Below are 15,121 nucleotides of genomic sequence, written 5' to 3' on the forward strand. Positions count from 1 at the left end.
TTTCAGTTTGCTGCTCTTCAATAGTCACTATGGCCAATTGCAAGGAGTTCCTAGAAGAACTACCAGTTCTAAAAAAATTGTCAATTGAACCTTTCTCGGATTCTATTAGTTCATCTTTCTGTTTTTTCTCTTCCTTTTCTCACTATCAGATAAACATTTTCTAAAAGACATGTCACCAATCAATTTGCAAAAAAAGAGTCAATACAGGGAACAAAAGCACCTGGATATGGGCTCGGTATGAAATTGTCGATGTGAAATCTTCCCTGTGCTCCCTACACTCTCTCTGTATCAAGAATAAATCAGTTTTCATAGAGGAGTAGAGGACTAAGCAGCAGAGAAAATGAGAAATGGCAACCTGCTTGCTCCAGCCTCCAGAGATGCACCGGAACAGGCCCTGCCCCTGCACCGGCGAGTAGAGAAGGGACCTCGAATCTGGACTCTGGAGGCAGGCCTGTCTGGAGGAGTCTCTCAGGCCATGCACCAGCGAGTAGAGAAGGCGATGTCCTTCCCCTGCTCCGAAATTCCGAATCTGAAGGAGGAGTCTCTCAGCTATTTAACATCAAATCTATAGCGGATTAAGGGAAGCAGGGCCGGTCCATACATTTCAGAGGCCCTGTGGCGAGACAACAAAATGGGGCCCTTGTAGACAGATAGAAATTTGAAATTTGTCGTATTTCAACAGCAATTCAGTAATCAGTACATAGTATAGATCAATGGTCTTTGAACAAGGACAATGAAACGCATGCCACATGTTATTTATTTGTAATAATCTAGAGAAGTACAACATAGTTGTATGGAAACAATATAGTTGTACAAAAGATCACTCTTCTAAGTGGCACAAAGAGACCGTCATTTCATCAATTGATCTGCAAAACAAAAACCCATGTCAAAACTGGTAGCAAACTTAGCACTTCATGTTTACATTGATGTTCATATCTACGGAACTTACATTGGTTTCTAGCCTCCCCAATCCGCATGTTCTTCACTCCATGTCTTCACCCGGATAAAATTTCTCTAAGGCTTCCTGCATAAGGCACAACAAAGCAAGATTAGCACTTCATGTTTGTACTGTGAAGATACGATCTTGGTGTTTCCTCTAACACTTCGAGAAGCAAAGTCATCAATAATCATATCAACATTTATTTCATCCAGTTTATCTTTCTCAATGCATAAAGTAGCAAGACCATTCAATCTTTCCTGTGACTTAGGGAAGGAGGGAGAAGATTGGGGAAGGGAAATCACCGTTGGTCTCCATTAATGGCGGCACGGGATCGACGACCTCATCGCCTCGAATCAGGCGCGGGACCGCGGGAGCCGCGGCGTTGTTCCTCGAATCTGGAGGCGAGGCGACCGCAGGAGGCGAGGCGGCGAGAGGTAATAGGCGAGGCTCGCTAGTCGCTAGGTGTTGCGGTGCTGGGCCGGGGCCCCTACCTCCAGGGGACCAGGGCGGGTGCCTTGTTGCCCCGGCCTGTGGGCCGGCCCTGTGAATGGTGTGGTGGACAGGGAGGGCTGCGAGGGATCCTCATCGGCTATTTGCAGCGATTCGGAAGGGAACTACCCGGGGCCCTTTGTGCTGAAACGAGTACTAGGCATCGTGGATCCTGCTGTTTTGGAAGCAACCGCCTGCCGGGAAGCACAAGCTCTCGTGGCGGATCTTCATATCTCACACCAACTGATCGCTACAAAGTGTAAGCAGATAGCGAGTACATCACAATCGGGCGGACGACTTGCCCGCGAGATTCAACCTTTTATTATTATTCACTAGCAAGCATACCCATGCGTTTCAATGGAAGAAACATGTCCATGTGTTAAGCAAAATCATAAAGATGTGCTAATGTTTTAAGTGCATTCAAGGTGTTTCTAATTTATTACACAATAAAAGTATCTACCTAGTTGCAACTATCTCTTTACGCATTTGTTGCCATTTCTCTTTGGTGATGCCCTTATTTACATTATGATGAAAATAGCAAACTCCATTTTTTTATTAATGACAACATGCGCATAAGAGCGTTATTTTTGTCTTGCTGATATATGTGTTTGCAATTGTAATCCAAGTGAAGTCTTAATTTGGTTGCAAACATATTAGACAGCTTCATCGTAAACGGTCAATTTGTAAGGACATGCATACCCAATGTTTAAGTTTGCAACGCACCGACATGTTTGCTACTTTTTTTGTTATGGAAACAATTTAGAACAATATGAAAATCAAAAGTTAAGCCATTATATATTTTTATATTTACATGTTTAATATTTTCCAATTTCATGGTCAAAATTTATCAAACCATATTTAATTTTGATGTTTACTTTTTTATACACATTCTACATTTTTGGTATACATTAGGAATATTTTTTATATATGTTTGACATTTTCCAAGTACATGATTAGCATTTTTTCATATTAATTTGTTATGTCTAATTTGTTCCATATACAAAGAATTTTTTTGTGTACATTTTACTTATACATCGGAAACATTTTATATGCACATTTGATATTTTGTAAATGCATGATCGAAAAATTCAAAAAAGAATTTAAAATTATACAGTTATTTTTCCTTACGCATTGCACATTTTTTTGTATATAATGTTTTTTTATATTGACAACCAACTCAAGGACCTTTTGAGGACCCGATCCTAACCACGTTATTGTTCTCCCTTTGCTCCGAGCAAAATTTTCTAGCCCATCACTAGCCTTATTTTGACAACGGTATACATGGGAAATACTAGCGTCCCGCAAGCTTTTCAAATACTTGATCTCCTTATAGGAGTATAAAGAGAACGATCCACACCGGGGTTTTGATCATGGATACCGTCATAGATAAATCCACCTCAATTGCAATTGGAGTGTTACAACTTTGGAGAGCAAGAGAGAGGCCATCCATACAAGCACAAAGCTCGGCCTTCAATGCACCACGACAAACGTACAAATGTCGACATGCTGAGAACATGATCTCACCAACTTCATTGCGAAGAATCATGCCCGCTCCCGCAACACCATCCTAACCCACAAAACCATCCGTGTTCAACTTGGACCAGCCCCGGCCAGGAGGAGCCCGGGGTATTTGCGGTGGAGTCTATCACATGTGATACCAAAGGCAATAACATGCTTGCGGTCGAGTCTATCATATGTGATACTGGAGGCAACAACAAGCTTGATTAATGGAAGAATTCAACTTCAACCCCATCAATGACTCGAGGTAACTTTGGAGGAATCGAACCGGGGCTTCCATGGGTGGCGTCGGTTTATTTTTTTTTACTTCGTTCTTTCATTTTTCAAAGTAGAGAAACCAATATATGGACGTACAGACTCGCTAAATTCGCTCTAGGTCTTCCTAAAGGACACCACCTTGGCTCTTCTGACATACTAACCTACACTATTTCCTGATAAATATTGTCAACAATCAATAAAGTGAGGGAGTTTAGACTTTAAAAATCACCACAAATATTCAAATCGGGCCTTTCAAACACTTTTCTGCCTCAATGTGGGTCACCAAATTGGGCCGGACCAGTCCTAGCGTCTGAAATCCTACAAACCAACGCCAAATTGAAGAGAGATCTTGGGGAGTTTGAATGTCCAAGACATTAGACTCCGACAACCACGACACATCCAAAACCCTCTTGCATCATCTGACTCTATAAAACATCCGCGCATTCACATTGGCTGACCGTCCTACCGCCTACCAGCATTCACGACAGCGTGGTGACTGAGAAGCCTACCCCTGCTTTAAAGTTGGCTTGCCTACTCCGTCCAAACCCTATCTGCACATTCCTCCTCCCCACAACTCTATTGGGTGCCTTCGTATGTCACGATGGTTGAGAATAGGGAGGCCGAGAAGACCCACGCGTGTGACACGTCTCCAGCATATCTATAATTTCGAATTGTTCCATGATATTATATTATCATTCTACGATACTTTCTGAGTAATTATTTACCAATTTATATTATTTTTGAGCCCTAACCTATTGTCCCAGTGCCGACTGTCAGTTCCTGTTTTTTGCGTGTTTTTTGTTTCACAGAAATTCCATATCAAATGAAGTCCAAATGAGATAAAATTTACGGAATATATGTGAATTGTGGGAGTCGGAATCAACACGAGACAATGCTCGAGGGAGGTACAAGCCAACAGGGCATGGCCCGGGGGGCGGGGGCGGGGGTTGATGGCTTGTGCCACCCCTTAAGTCGGTTGAGGCACTCCTTGTGCCGCAAGAAAGATATTTTCGTGGTAAGAATTCCCTCAAAATTCCAGCCCGATAGAAGTTACGGATCTCCGGATATTTAAGAAACGGTGATGGGCCAGAAAATAGGTCACAAAAACAAGAGAGAAACATATATATAGAGAGAGATCCAATCCTGGATGGGATGCTGCCCTCTGGGTGCCATGGCGGCCATGGGCTAGAGGAGAAACCCTCGTCCCACCTAGGGAGGAGGCCAAGTAAGAAGAAGAAGGGGGGGGGGCTCTCTCCCCCTTTCTCCGTGTGGCACCGGAGCGCCGTTGGGGCAACCATCGTGACGACAATCTATAGAAACAACTTCGCCGTCGTCACCACCAACTCTCCCCTCCTCTATGTAGTGGTGTAAAACCTCACTTCCCTGCTGTAATCTGTACTTGAACATGGTGCTTAATGTTATATATTATTATCCAATGATGTGTGATTATCCTATGATATTTGAGTAGATTTATTTTGTCCTATGGGTTAATTGTTATATGATGTTATTGATATGAATTGTGTGTTGATATGGTGATGTCCTAAGGTGCTTTCCATGAGGCGCACATGTGAAAGATTGATGTTGGAGGGTTTGCAATATGTTCATGATTCGCTTATAGTGTGTGGCTAGAGTGACAGAAGCTTACACCCGAGTAAGAGAGTTGTGTGCATATGGGAGTAAAAAGGACTTGATGTTTAATGTTATGGTTGGGTTTACCTTAATGATTTCTTGTAGTTGTGGATGCTTGCTAGAGGTCCAATCATAAGTTCATATGATCCAAGTACGGAAAGTGTGTTAGTGTATGCCTCTCCGTCATTGCATATGATAAGTATCTACAATGTTATGTTCAATTGTCCATGGATACTCTTTCTCTTGCGTTACCCAAAAAACTTTCTACTAAACAACCCCTAACTTTTATTTACTTGCTTTTTATTTCCTTGCAAAACTATCTATTACACCTACTAAGTACTTCTAGTTTCCTTCCCACAAAATAGTTTCATACTTGTTCTAGGTAAACTAAGCATTAGCATGTGTAGAGTTGTATCGATGGTCCATAGAACTTGAGAGATTATTAGTTCTTCCTTTAGATACTTATTGGGTTCGACCCCCTATACTTGTGGGTTATCAAGACCTTTTTCTGGCGTCGTTGCCGGGGAGCAATAGCGTAGTGGTTGATATTCTCATGTGTGCTTGTTTGCTTTATCACTAAGTAATTTTTATTTTCTATTATTAGTTGTTTTATATCTTTAGTTATGGATATGGAACATGAAACACAAAAATAATAGTTGTACTTGCTAATCATGGAGATGAGGAACCTCCTAAAATCCTCAATGATGGATATGTGGAAAACATTCAATACTACTTTGATAATCCTAGGAATTCCCCATTGAACTTCATAATGGGATACACGTTGGATCAACGTGAGTATTTTAGGGATTATCGCTTGACTCAAAAGGAGAAACACTTATGGGATCAAATTAAAATATTGTGTTGGTATGCTTAGAATTTATGGTTGAAATGTGATTATACTTGCTGCTCGAAGATGGAGACTTCACATCTTCCCTTTCAATGTGAATTTAACGATAATAAAACCTTGGATTCTTATGCTAATGGTATATATGATTACTATGATGTGGAACAAATAGAAGAATTTGTTGCTTTTAAGGGTGCATATGAAATTGCTTCTTTGATTGAAAAGTATGATGATATTCCTTACAAAACTGAAATTTTTGCCATACTTAAGTATTGCTATGAGATTTATGAATACAATGCCGATATTAATGAATTTATTGAAATAATGAATGCTGCCTTGGAAGAGACTAATATTTTGCAGGAATCTATGGAAGAAGAAATTGCTGAAACTGTGAGCTCATTAGATGAAAAAGATGAGGAGGAGAGCGAAGTGCGAAAGGAGGAATAGCATATTAGCTACCCGTGCCCACCTTCTAATGATAGTAACTCTTCAACTCATACACTGTTTAATTTACCTTCGCACATACCGAAGGATGAATGCCATGATGATTGCTACGATCCCTTGGATTCATTTGAAATATCATTTTTTAACAAACTTGATGTTTGCTATGCTTGTGGCCATAATGCCAATACTGATTATTCTTATGGATATGAACTTGGTGTATTTACTTATGTTAAGTATGAAATTGTTGCTATTGCACCCATACACGATAGTCCTATTATCTTTTTGAAATGTCCCAACTACAGCATATCAAAGACGTTTGCAATTATTAAGGATTATATTGACGGGTTGCGTTTTACAACTACACAGGATGATTTTGATGAATATAATATGCATGTGCTTGCTGCTCATACTTGCAATTATTACGATAGAGGAACCAAATCTTCACCTCTCTATGTTTCCAATACGATAAAATTGCAAGAAACTACTTATGCTATGTATTGGCCTTTACTTTGTGTGGATGAATTGTTCTTTTATGACATGCCAATGCATAGGAAGAGAGTTAGACTACGTTGCTACATGATATATATCACTTTGTGCTCACTAATAAATTACAATACATTGTTAATTTAAATTGGCTTTGATATACCTTGGGATCCGGGTGGATCAATTACTTGAGCACTATATGCCTAGCTTATTGGCTTTAAAGAAAGCGTTGTGAGGGAGACAACCCAAAAGTTTTAGATAGTCATCTATTTCTATTGTGTGATTTTAAAATAATTAAAAACAAAAATAAATAAATTGGGAAACCTAAAACTGTTTCAAAAAGAAAGGTTAAAGTGAGAAAGATGAGCATCATTGAAGTGGGGGCTATCCTTGAACTTTGTTCATGCCCATGGAAACTTTATGAATCTTGATTACAGGAACTTTTCAACAAAAATAATTATCCCCTTGTATAAATCCTTTGTGTTATAAAAACAATGTGCTGAGTAAAGCCTTTTGGATTATTTGGATGATAGTAGATTTGATCCTCTGCAAAAACAATTGACGTCAAGTGGAGAATTTCTATGATTTTACTGGAACATACTTTTGATCTAACTTTTTTACTCAACATAAATATACAAATTCCCCATGTACTCCTAATTTTTTAGAATTTTTGGAGTTACACAAGTTTGATATTTGTGCTGATCATTACAGACTATTCTGTTTTAGACATATTCTATTTTTTGCTTGCATAGTTTGCTTGTTTTGATGGAACTATGGATTATATGGGAGGGTATAAGACATTGAGAAGTTAGAATAGAGTAACTTATACAATAATTAAATATGGGTCAATTTATAGTAGTAACCAAAGTTTATGATTTACCTATTATACTAACGGATCTCACGAGGTTTCTCTTAAGTTTTGTGTGATTGATTTTTGCAAGTTTTGGGAGAGATATCGATATGCGGATAATAAGGAGCAGAAAGAACCTAATCTTGGGGGTGCCCGAGTCACCCCGAAGGTAATATCCAAGGAATACTCAAGCGTATAAGCTTGGGATGCCTCGGAAGGCATCCCCTCTCTCGTCTTCAACATTATTGGTATATATAACTTGGATCTATATGTTTATTCATCACATAATATGTGTTTTGCTTAGAGCATCATTTTATTTTCTATTCTATTTTAAATTTTATTTATAATATTGTGTTTCAATAAAAAATTCCAAGAATTACCTTTAGGATGGTTGAATTGCTTGTTTTATATGTGTTGTGTAAAAATAGAATCTTTGGCTGTAGTGTTTGATTTTTCATATTTTGCGGGAACGTAAAAAAATCTGAATTTTTTACACAGTAATGTTATATAAATTATTTACCACTTACTAATTTTAAGCTTTTTTAAAGTAATATAAGTATACGTTTTATCTGCATCTTTACAAACTCTCCTGTTTTTTACAGATTGCTGTTTTAGTTGCTTTGCGTGCTTATGTTTTCAATTCTTGTTGAGCCCCTAATACGTATCCAACGTATCTATAATTTTTTATTGTTCCATGCTGATATATTATCATCATAAAATACTTTTGGGGTATCAATTTATCATTTTATATTAGTTTTTAGGACTAACATATTGACCCAGTGCCAGTTGTTGTTTTATGTGTGTTTTTCAATTTGCAGGTTTTCCATATGAAATGAGGACCAATTGCCCTGAAACTTTTGATGATTTGTCTGGACCAAAAGAAGAACAATGAGCATTGGAAGAAGGCTGGAGGCCTCATGAGGGGCCCACAAGCCAAGAGGGAATGGCCTAGGGGGCGCCCTGATGGCTCGTGACCCCCTCGTGGCCGTCCCAACTCTGTTCTCCGGCTTATAAATTCTCATCTACCCTAAAACACACGAGGGGGAGTCCTGAAACACTTTTTATGCTGCTGCAATTCTCTGTTTTGATAGGAGGCCATATGGAGCTCCGTTCCGGCACCATGCCGGATGGGGGATCGATAACAAAGAGCCTCTTCATCAACCTTGCCGCCCTCATGATGATGTGTGAGTATTTCATGATAGACCTACGGGTCCATACTCACTACCTAGATGGCAATCTCTCTCTCTCTTTGATCTTCAATACAATGATCATCGCTTCTTCGCTTTGATCCATATGTTGTAATTCCTTTTGTGCGGTGCGTTTGTTGGGTTCCGGTGAATTGTGGGTTTATGTTCAGATTATTCATGATAAATATTTGAGTCACCTCTGAATACTTATATGATTCTTGTGTGCATGATTATGATAGATTCATAATTCTATCCGATCTATTGAAATAGTTTGGCCAACTAGATCGATATTTCTTCGGCGAGAGAGGTGTGTTGTGGTAGGTTCAACCTCGAGAATTTCTATATCCTAGTGACACAAGGGGACATGATGCGTCTTTGTGTTGTTGCTACTAAGGATAAAAGTAATGTTAAGTTTTGTGTGGATGAAGTGTTCGAAGATCGAGGAAGTATTGACTTGAGAAAAATAAGGAGAGGCAAGAGCTCAAGCTTGGGGATTTCCATGGAATCCCAATTAATTATTCAAGGAGACTCAAGCGTCTAAGCTTGGGGATGCCCCAGAAGGCATCCCATCTTTCTTCTTCAACATCTATTGGTATGTTTCGGTTTTTTGTTTTGTTCACATGATATGCGCAAATTCTTGGAGCGTCGTGTGCCTTTTATTTTCCTTTTAGCAATGCACCATGGTGGTATGGAAACGTCCATGGTTGATTTATAGAATGCTCTTTGCACTTCACTTATATCTTTTGAGTATGACTTTACATAATGCTTTATGTGCTTCACTTATATCATTTGAAGTTGGATGTGTGTTTCTTTACATATAGGAAACCGTTATCTGTAGAATCCTATTTTGCTTCACTTATATGTATTAGAGCATGGTATTTTGTAGAAAGAATTAAACTCTCGTTCCTCACTTATATTTGTTTGAGAGTTAATAAACAGAGACGGTAATTTGCATGGGTAGACTAATCCAAAGATAATAGGTATTCAAGGAGTGATAATCAAAACCTTCATGTAGCACATTGAAGAGAAATTGTGGGTTAATGATATTGGTGTGGTAATGTGAAAGGGTGTGACTGCATCATTAATGATTCGTCGAAGTTTCAATATTAAGAGATGTTAAACTTATTGTTCATCTAAAAAATTAAAAAGGCATGGTGATGATGTGTGAGCATTTCTATTCCTCGTTGAAATCATAGTGTTGTTTCGAGTCGGAGTCGCACAATGGTTATTTCCTCCCAATCCTCTCCCACGGGGCATGCGAGTAGTACTTCTATTTGTGACAAAACTAATAAAACTTTGCAATAAGTATATGAGTTCTTTATGACTAATGTGACACCATGGACATACACAATCTCACCTCCTCATATTTTCCAGCCTCTTCGGTACCGTGCATTGCCCATTCGCACCTCGAGGATTGGTGCAACTTTCATTGTGCATCCAAACCCCATGACATGATACACTCTCTTGCACATAAGCCTCATTATATCTTCCTCAAAACAGACACCATACCTACTTACCATGTCATTTTCATAGCCATTCCGAGATATATTGACATGCAACTTCCACCGTCACTTCATATGACTTGTACTTCCACTGTAATATTGCTTAGCATGATAGTAATATAGCTAGCAATATATTTCCATGGCTTGTCCATTTTTTATATCTTTTGCTACGCTAGATCATTGCACATCCTGGTACACTGCCAGAGACATTCATATAGAGTCATATCTTCATATCAGTTTTTCATATCGAGTTGTAAGTAAATAAAAGTGTGATGATCATCATTATTGGAGCATTGTTACAAAGAGGAAATGAAAATGAGGGAGTCCAAATGAGCCCACCATAAAAAATGGGGAGGCAAAAAAAAAAGCCCACCATGAAAAATAAATAAATGAGAAAAAAAGAGAAGGGACTTTGCTACTATCCTTTATCACACTTGTGCCTTAAAGTGGCGCCATATTCTTCATATAGAGAGTCTCTTGTTTTGTCACTTACATATTCTAGTGCAAAATTTTCATTATAAAACTTGGCTTGTATATTCCAATGACGGGCGTCCTCAAATGCCGATGTCTTCATGAGAAAGCAAGTTGGATGCACACCCACTTAGCTTCAATCGAGCTTTCATACACTTATAGCTCTAGTGCATGCGTTGCATGGCAATCCCTACTCCTCACATTGATATCTATTGATGGGAATCTCCATAGCCCGTTGATACGCTGAGTTGATGCAAGACTTTCTCCTCCAGTTTTACCCCTTTCAAACCTACCACCACATTCTATTCCACCTATATGTTATGTCGATGGTCCAAGTTCATGTATTGCATGAGGAATAAAAAGTTGATGCATATTGAAAAAGTACAATCCAATTGCTTGACTTGGGCACCATGGTGCTTGACATTTGTATTAATGTGGTGAATACAGAGCCATGCCTTGCTAATATAATAAGATGAATGGGGGTAACAATTCTTTCAGGATCTCATACTTTGAAAGATTGATGATTTTGTTTCGTGTGCTTATAAGTATTACTATGTCAGTGTTTGTTAACTCATCGTTTGTCAATGAGCATACATGCAAAAGATTACATATTGGGTAGCATGTCACATAAAAAATTCTGATTGTATCATTTACCTACTCGAGGACGAGTACGAATTAAGCTTGGGGATACTTGACACGTCTCCAACGTGTCTATAAATTTTCATTGTTCCATGCTATTATTTTATCATTATATGATACTTTTGAGTAATTATTTACCAATTTATATTATTTTTGAGCACTAATCTATTGATCCAATGCCCAGTGCCAGTTCCTGTATTTTGTGTGTTTTTTGTTTCGCACAAATTCCATATCAAATGAAGTCCAAACGCGATAAAAATTTATGGAGATTTTTTTCCTGAATATATGTGAATTTTGGGAGTCAGAATCAATGCAAGACGATGCTCGAGGGAGGCACAAGCCAATAGGGCTTGCCCCCCGGGGGGAGGGGCTGATGGCTTGTGCCCATCCCTTAAGTCGGTTGAGGCTCTCCTTCTGTCGCCTCGCAATAAAAATCCCCTCAAAATTTCAGCCCGATCGGAGTTACACATCTCTAGATATTTAAGAAACGATGAAGGGCGAGAAAATAGGTCATGAAAATAGGAGAGAAAAAAATAGAGAGATCCAATCCCGGAGGGGCTGCTGCCCTCCGGGTGCCATGGCAAGCATGGACCAGAGGAGAAACCCTCCTCCCACCTAGGGAGGAGGCCAATGAAGAAGAAGGAGGAGGGGCTCTCTCTCCCTCCCTCTCCCGATGGCACCGGAGCGTCGCCGGGGCAACCATGAAGATGGCGATCTACACCAACAACTTCGCCGACATCACCACCAACTCTCTCCTCCTCTATGCCGCAGTGTAAAACCTCTCTTCCCCGCTATAATATGTACTTGAACATGGTGCTTAATGGTTTATATTATTATCCAATGATGTGTGGATATCCTATGATGTCTGAGTGGATTTATTTTGTCCTATGGGTTAATTGTGATACGATGTTATTGATATGAATTGTGTGTTGATATGGTGTTGTCCTAAGGTCCTTTCCATGAGGCGCGCACGTGAAAGATTCATGCTGGAGAGTTTGTAATATGTTCATGATTCGCTTATAGTGGGTGGCTAGAGTGACATAAGCTCACACCTGAGTAAGGGAGTTGTATGCGTATGGGAGTAAAGAGGACTTGATGTTTAATGATATGGTTAGGTTTACTTTAATGATTTCTACTAGTTGCGGATGCTTGCTATAGGTCCAAACATAAGTTCATATGATCCAAGTACGGAAAGTGTGTTAGCTTATGCCTCTTCGTCATTTCATATGATAAGTATCTACAATGTTATATTCAATTGCCTATGGACAAGACAGTTTCATACTTGTTCTTGGTAAAGTAAGCGTTACCATGGGTAGAGTTGTATTGGTGGTCGATAGAACTTGAGAGATTATTAATTCTACCTTTAGATCCTCGTTGTGTTCGACATTCTTACTTATCAAAAAGGCTACAAACGATCCCCTACACTTGTGGGTTATTGGCGTGGTGGGTGATTGACTTTTTGTTCAAATGATATTGACTAGAGTCACATCGTGAGTTTAAGGCGAGTCATCATACACCATCACTAAGAATTTGATGATACACTCATGACCGGGACACGAGCCATCTGCTATTCCGGTAGGAGTTGTTGGGGTTTGCCCTAAATATGAAGGGTGATATAGTGCAAAAGCAAAATATTTCTCTTAGTTGTGAATCAAGGTTTAATCGAACCAGTAGGAATCATCAAGCTAACGAGGTCAATAGTGCATACACACAAACAAACAAAAAATACTCGCACCCAACTTGAGAAGGGGGTTGTCAAGCCCCTTGTCTTCCTAGTTACAAGGTTAAAAGCAAATAGAAAGATGGTCATACGATAGCAAGAACATTTATTAAATCTTGTATTAATGGAAGAAGGTTCATTGAAGGTATCGCTCTCGACAAGAAGGCAACCGACATGGTAACAAACTACACTTGGGGAATTGACAAAAACATCAATGAGTATGCCTAAGATCATTGATGGCATAATCTCATATAGGTATTATGCCCGAGACAAGTAGATCTTTAATCCAACATTATTTACTACTATTGCTCTACCCCAAGACATCTACCCAGCAAGCATTTCAAAGTATTAAGTACAAAAACGAAGTAACACTTTAAGCAAGATGGCATACAATAGACACGAAAAACCTATCGATAAGATTAAACCCCATCGTTTTCTCCTTAGTGGCAACAATACAAATACGTGTATTTTCCCATCATATCATTGAGATATAGAAATCACCGCAACATTGAACCCACTACTACGCACCACTTCCTGTGAAAAATCTACCAATCAATCTTGGCCAAAAATCAAAAATAGATCAGAAAGCATGCATAACTACTTGATCATACACTAAATATATCTCAAAATATTCAATGAACATTCTGATCATAAACACACAATTCATCATGTCCCAAGTCCCAACAAACAAACCATAAAATTACATCGCATTGATCCTTGTCAAAGAAGAGAGAGGGGCGGACATGGTATTGAAGATCCAAAAGGGAAAGAGAGAACCATCTAGCTACTACTATGATCCCGTAAGAAGGAAGTACTCACACATGGTCATGGAAGGAGCAAGGTTGATGGAGATCCTCTAGAAAAAGGCTTCTCTCTTCGACAGAACTTCGAAATTGGGATCCAGATGGGATCTCTTTGAAATAAAGGCTTGCGGGGGCAATAAAATTCTTCTAAAGGTACATTAGATGATTGTCGTATTTATAGGGAATTATGGTAGTGGAATTGGACTAAGGCGGTATCCAGACGCTTCACATGGATAGATGGCGCAACCATCCCCTCGTCGCGCCATGCATCCATGTGCGAACCTCCGGGCTCCTAGCTTCTACCTGAAGTTTCTAGTGTTTATTGTCGCCCAAAAATTGTCTTAAATTGACAACGTATTTTGACCTCCGTAGATATTGATTTCCCATGAAACCAAAAACAACGAGAAAACATCTAACACTAGGCACTAAATTAATAGGTTAGTCCAGAAAAATAATATAAATTAATATGAAAAGTATATAAAATGATAACATAATAGCATTTAAAAATAAAAAAAATTATATATATATATATATATATGTTTGAGACGTGTCACCATCCTCTCCCAAAGATATTAAAATGGGTATCACCAAGATTTTTACAATTTTCCCTCCTATCTTTTCCCCTGGCGGCGACGTCTAGGGTTATTTTCCCCTGGCGGCGATGTCTAGGGATCGACTGGAATTCCTACTGAGTTGGATAATCTGTGTACAACTCTACCTCGGGTGGGTGGTCACGGATCTTCATATACAGCGGGGAGAGAGGTTTACCCTTGTGCTAGGGTTGGAAGTCGGCGGCTCATGGAGACGTTAGTATCCAAATCTTCAGCGAATAGCGCAACGATGGCGGAAAACTCGGCGGGGGTGGATGATCTGATTGGGAAGCTGAATCTGCAGGAGAGAGAGGAAGATGATCTCAACTTTGATGAAGAATTCCCATATGAGGTTGGTGAGGAGGAGTTCATGGCAATTGCTAGGGTTCATACCGATAAACCCTTCTCAAGGGGAGCTTTATATGAGAATATGTGAATGGCTTGGAGTCTGGCCCAGGGTGTCTCTTTCAGTGCGTTGGGTGAGAACCTCTTCTCGATCACAATGAACTGTCTCGGCAACTGGAAGCGAGTCATAGAAGAAGGGCCATGGCTCTTTCGAGACCATGGCGTCCTGATAGAGAGCTACGATGGATTCACTAAGTTTGATGAGGTCGCCCTAGATAAATTGGCAGTGTGGATTCAGGTGGTGGATCTCCCTCTAATGTATAGGAAGGAGCCGGTTGTTAGATCCCTGACCAGGAAAGTGGGCACAATTGTGAAAGTCATGTTAAACCCTAGATGGGGGAATGGCAGA

This window comes from Hordeum vulgare, chromosome 7H, assembly GCF_904849725.1.
Source record: "Hordeum vulgare subsp. vulgare chromosome 7H, MorexV3_pseudomolecules_assembly, whole genome shotgun sequence".
Classification (NCBI taxonomy): Eukaryota; Viridiplantae; Streptophyta; class Magnoliopsida; order Poales; family Poaceae; genus Hordeum; species Hordeum vulgare.